This window comes from Pseudopipra pipra, chromosome 1 (assembly GCF_036250125.1).
Source record: "Pseudopipra pipra isolate bDixPip1 chromosome 1, bDixPip1.hap1, whole genome shotgun sequence".
Taxonomy (NCBI): domain Eukaryota; kingdom Metazoa; phylum Chordata; class Aves; order Passeriformes; family Pipridae; genus Pseudopipra; species Pseudopipra pipra.
In genome coordinates this window covers 2,436,590-2,442,589 of record NC_087549.1, presented here as the reverse complement: position 1 = coordinate 2,442,589, position 6,000 = coordinate 2,436,590, and the positions used below count along the sequence as shown (strand labels likewise).

Below are 6,000 nucleotides of genomic sequence, written 5' to 3'. Positions count from 1 at the left end.
CCTTGTCCCTCTGCAGCTCCCTTGGAGCCCCTTTAGGCCCTGGAAGGGACTCTCAGGTCTTCCTGGAGCCTTCTCTTCTCCAGGCTGAACACTTCCAGCTCTCCCAGCCTGGCTCCAGAGCAGGGGTGCTCCAGCTCTCTGATCAACTCAGTGGCCTCCTCTGGGCTCGTCCCAACAAGTTGATGTCCCTCCCATGCTGGGAAGCCCAGAGCTGGATGCAGCACTCCAGGTGGGATCTCAGCAGAGCAGAGTAGAAAAGGAGAATCCCCTCCCTCACCTGCTGCCCACTCTGCTTTGGATGCAGCCCAGGGCATGGGTCTTTGCATTTACAAATGTCACTGGAGCTGCAGAACTTCTGAACTTTGCTGGAAGCCTTTGCAGAGCATTTGTGAGCACGTGGAGCACTGAGGGATGAGCTGTGTGCTGGTACCACATGGCCCCACAGCCAGGTTTGTCTCAGCTGCTCTCAGTGATTTATGGCAGGAGACTTGGTAAGCCAACTGATAAATGATTTCTCCATTATCATAAACAGACATGGCCCAGCATAGATTATAACTACAGCTGAGAAAAAACAGCAAAACAAAAAACAAAACAAACAAACAAACAAACAAAACCAAAACCAACAAAACAAACCAAAAAAAAAAACCCACAAAAAGCCAACCAACCAACCAACAACAACAAAACCAAACCAAAACAAAAACCACAAGCAAAAAAACCCCAAACAAACAAAATCCAAAAGCCCAAACAAACACTAAAAAACAACAACAACAACAAAAAAACAAACACAAAAGTCACAAGGCTGAGTTTGGGTGAATGGTTTATTTAATCTTAATTTTTTTTTCTTATTTTACTCAGGATTAATCCCACTTTCCACTGAAGGGCTTCCAAGGTAGCTTCAATAAGCTCTACATTTCGGGATAAATATGTTTTACATATGTTTATATCAAGTGATCTACACAACCAGAGGATCAGCCTTTGATTTCAGGATGTTTGGGTGAAACAAAGTTGTTGGAAAACCACAGATTTTCATTCATGTGAGAATCAAAGGAACACATCCTGAAAGGGGCTGAGCACTCACCAACTCCATTGGTTTCTGTGGGAGCCGGGTAGCACTTGGTCTTCCAAGAATTAGGCTTGGGAGATGATTTGAAATGTTTCAATCTGAAAAATGAGGTTGTAAACCACTAATGTGTGAAATTTTGCAGTTTTGGTTTGGGTTTTTTTTTGATTATGTCTTCTGACATCAGTGAAGAGCTGACTTGGGTCCTTGTATGTAAATAAATCGAGTGGAGTTCAGTCCCTGGGTGTTGGGAACATGGGGGCAAGACGATGACTGTGGTGGGCTCACCCTGGTTGGGTGGCAGGTGCCCATCAAAGGCACTTTTTCACTCCCCTCATCTGGACAGGGGAGAGAAAATAAAAGGAAATGCTCATGTGTTGGGATAAAGGCAGGGAGAGATCCCTCACCAGTTACTGTCATGGGCAAAACACACTCAACTTGGGAAATTATTTTATTACCAATTAAATTGGAGTAGGGGAATGAGAAATAAATACAAATCTTTAAAAAATCTTCCCCTTCACCTTCACTCTTGATTTTCTCTTCTCCACCGTGGGCATCCATGGGCTGCAGGGGCACAGCTGCCTCACCACAGGCTGCAGGGGAATTCCTGCACCAGCACCTGCAGCACCTCCTGCCCCTCCTTCTTCACTCACCTGGGTATTTTCAGGGCTGTTTCTCTCCCATCTTCTCTCTTAGGTTGGAGTTATAGGCATCTTTTTTCCCCCCCCCACCTTCTTAAATCTTAAATCCCAGAGGTGCTGGCACAGATGCTGGTGGGCTTGGCCGTGCCCAGTGGTGATTCCATCATGGAGCTGGTTGGCACTGACTCCTTTTGACACGGGAGAAGCTCCCAGAAGCCTTTCATAGGAGCCCACCCCCCACTACCAAAAGCTTGCCAGTCAAACCCAACTCAACAACCCACAGATCTGGTCATTTACTGGCTGGGATTATTTATAAATTCCTGTTGGAGGTGCCACCTTTTAGTGGGCTCATTGGCTGTGTGGAATTTTAAATGTGGAAGGAGGGAGCATTCCTGATGAAGACTTTTTTTCTTTTTTTTTTTTTCTCCAGTTCAAAATGTTTTTATTTAACTTCAGGTGTAAGAGTCATTTCTCTTGCTGCAAGAGGGGAGAAGATGTGAGTTTGCCCCAGCTCTGGCCAGAAGCATCAGCTGATCTGATGGAGCACCAGTACTTCAGTTATTAAAAAGCTTCAATTAATAAAAAGCTTTGATTAATAAAGTCCCTCCACTGTGTTGCTCTGATAAACCAAATACCCAGCAGGAAGAGAAAGAAGCTTGCTATTAGTTACATATTCCCTCCATAGGGTTCTTAGCTTTGTCTTTGGGCAGAAGTATCAGTTCACTGATATTAGACATCAGTGTGTGAAAGTGTTTTTCTATAAGAAGGAGAAAAGAAGGGGAAAAAAAAATCCCAAATATTATTGCTTAAATATTATTTTGAATTTTTAAAGCTAACCTAGTGATACTAAAGCAATAGAAAAGGGGGAATATGTATTGAAATCAAAATGTTTTGACTGGCCTGAACTAAACTCCCATTCACGTGCCCAGCTGCTGCTTTGTGAAAGTGATCCCGGAATTTTGAGCTCATTTCAGGCTTTTGTGACAGTCACTTGAGGTATCTTCAGCTTCTTCTTCCAGTATGGAAAATTGTTTTCTTGTTCAACTCTCCAGGTATCATCCCTGTGAAAGGGGATAGACAATCCTATACAGCACGGAGGGATTTTGCATTTCAAGCTCTGTCTGCCAAGTGCTCAGGCAAGGAGGCTTTTCTTGCTTCCTCCATTGATTTAGGATTCACATTCTGAGCGCGTTGTAACTACAAGGAAATGAAATTCTCTCGCTTTCTGCTAAAATAAGAAGATTTACTCGGGGAAACAACTCTGTAAATACCACGTACTGCCATCTATGGCTCTGCTCGGGAAGCACATTGGCCGGGAGAGCCCTGCAAATGAAGCTGCTTTACAGTGACAGAGAAACCTTTTGTTCTGACCGAGGCTTTAAACAAGTGACTCCTAGCTTCCAACAGCTGTTGTGGGAAGATGAAGATCCCGGGGGAGGGGAATCCCAGTCCATCCCACTCCTATCGGTTTGGTGCCAGGGGCAGCAAGAGATGCTCAGAGCATGGAGAGGGGTTGCAAGTCCGCAGGAAAGCATCTGAAGAGCGACACAAAGGAATTCCAGCCATTCCAGATGGGAAATTGGCTTCCTCGGTGATCCAATTTAAATGCCTCTAACTCTAAAACCTGCAGGATGGGGAATAAACAAGAGGAGTTAGAGATGTGCACAAGCCTGCAGGGCTGTGATCTTACTGGCATCATGGAGATGTGGTGGGATGGTTCCTGTGACTGGATTGGGATGAATCCTATGACTGGAGTGTTGGAATGGAAGGATTACAGGCTCTTTAGGAAGGACAGGCATAGGAGATGAGGAGGGGGTGTCACCCTGGATGTCAGTGACCAGCTGGAGCACACGGAGCTCCTTTTGGGATGGAGGAGGAGCTGAAGGAGAGTTTATGGGTCAGGATTAAGGGAGGGCAGGGACAGGTGACAGTAGAGTGGGGGGCTGCTGCAGGCCACCCAACTAGGAGGATCTTTGGGGCTTTGAAAAACCTGGCCTAGTGGAAGGTGTCCCTGCCCATGAGGTGGGGTTGGAACAAGATGATCTTGAAGGTCCCTTCCAACCCAAACCATTCTGTGACTGTGTGAAATGATGCTGTAATTATCATTACCGTTGCTATTTTTACAAGTTGTTCAGCACTTTCTCTCCTGTAAATAAAGTTTCTGAACAAGGATGAGGAAGAGATGAGCAGTTGTTAGAGAAATTCCCTTTATGTGGCCATTTGGTTTTGTCTTCACTGGCAATGGTGTCACTCTGGGCCAAAAGTGCACCTTCACACTCTTGGTCCTCAGCCTCTGGTTCCTGGATCTTCACCAGCTTTTGGCCTTGCCACAGGAGGAGGAATCCCTCTCCCTCTGTAGTCTGGCCAGAAGTGATGTGTAAAGCTCCTGTGATCCCCACAGGAGTGTGTGTGTCAGGGAATGGACATGTGGAAGAGGTGGGGGGTAGAGGTAAAGGAAGCTGGAGCCACAGTGACTGTAGATGGTCATTGTGGAATGGGAAGGCAGCAGAAGGATGCCATGAACATCTCCTCCCCACCCCTTCTGTTCCTAGTCAGGGAGTCAGGAAAGAGAAAAGCTCAGGATAAGTTCAAAGCTCTGGAAAAAGAGAATTGTGAATATTTAGGCTTGGGGCTCCATCACTCCTTCCTGCTGCCAGAGCCAGCACCACAAATGCTTTCAGGGGTGAGTTTTATCCTCTCCCCTTGATGACCCCAGAGCTTTGGAACTCTGGTGAGTGGCTTCTTCACCAACATTCCAGTCACTCATCCAAGCTCCATCCACCGTCTCTGGCCATGACTGTGTGTGCTGCTGCTTGTCCCCCTCATTAGGACTCTTCTTTTGGGCTCCATAAAGTTGTCCCCTGACCCTGGTGTGCAAAGCAGGCTGGTTAAGGGAGTGGGCTGGAGTTAGTGTTTTCCATGCTGTCACTTAGGAAGCTGGGACTGCTGCCCTGCCTCAGTTTACAAGTCTAGAAAATGGGCTTAATGCTAAATTCCCATTTTAGGAGAAGCCTCTTTGCAAGTTGTCCAAGAATGGAGGACTTTGAGCCAAGACACTCCTTGAACACAGAAATTTTTTTCACTTAATAGATACAACCCATGTGAGGAGGAACAGGACTTTCCTCCCTTGCCCTTAGAAGAGGCTGTGATTGCTGGGTTTGACATGTGATGATGTGAACCTTAACACTCCTGAACAGCTCCTGCCAGCAGAAACAACAGCTGGTAACAGGAATGAAAAGTCATTAGAAATATGTATAAAAAATTGATGACAACAACAACAACAACAAAAGTGAGGTGGAAATGACAAGCCAGTGAGAGGGGGGAATAGGAAAATCCCCTGCAAGTCCTGTGTAAAGCTGACTTATTCCATGTTACCCTTCAGCAGAAGGATGTGACTGGCTGGAAATTTGAAATGTTTAAGCAGATCTTTAACCAGACACAATGCAAGGTGCTATAGATGTAAACACAGTGGTATCTGTTGCTGGAGGGGAAGTAAACTGATTACTTACAAGCTGTCCTCCTTTGCAGTTATCCTCTTCAAACACATCCTCTGGGAATCCCAGGCATTCCCTTTTTATTTTTCTTGCCATCCTCATTTAAACCTCCAGTGGCTGGAGTTGCCCCTGGAAGGAGGGGGCTCCTCCAACAAACTGAACTCAGTTTCTCTGCATTGGAATTGTGCTTCCAGCAGATTTTAGGGACAGATATATTATTCCAATGGCACTACAATCCTACCTTTCCAAAGTGGGAGGTGGGAGGACAGAGTTAAACCTAAACCACCTCTGAACAGTTTCCAGCCCAAACAGCCCCCTTCGAAAGAAGGTAGAAAAATGGGGCAGATAGAAAATGTTTTTCTCTCTCTCATGCCTCCCTCATGTACTTTGTAGTCTGAGACCCACTTAGGCCCCTGAAGCAGCTTAATCCTTGTCCCAAAATCTCTTTGCAGATTCCCAGAGGTGCTGCATTTATCCATGGAAATTCCCATCCCATTTTTTGCTCTTGACCAGTGTTGCCTCTGACAACAAGAGGCATTTTCTGTGCAATAACTGTGTTCTAAATTCAAAGTGTTTGTAAGGGTAGAGAGTTTGTTTATCTCTATTGAGTTTGTTGGGGGGGGTGACAGAGGGAAGTGGAAAATTACAGCTGGATCCAACTCAAGCTTTTCAATCTCCAAAACCCAGACAGAAAACAGACCATGGACAAAGGCCACAGAGCAGAGAAGAGAATGATAGTTGTCTCTTGGTTGTGTTTTTGGACAGCAAAGCCAGTGTTTGTCATAAAACCCACCCAGCACCTCTC

General features: G+C 45.7%; 1 long non-coding RNA gene across 1 annotated transcript; it reads right to left on the bottom strand.

The window, feature by feature from the left end:
• Nucleotides 1-800: 800 nt before the first annotated feature.
• LOC135407691 (uncharacterized) lies at nt 801-5,501 on the bottom strand. Its single transcript, XR_010426983.1, has 2 exons — nt 3,971-5,501; nt 801-3,325 (listed from the first exon to the last, which is right to left on the bottom strand). It is a non-coding gene; the product is annotated as an uncharacterized LOC135407691 (long non-coding RNA).
• Between the last annotated feature and the right edge of the window lie 499 nt (nt 5,502-6,000).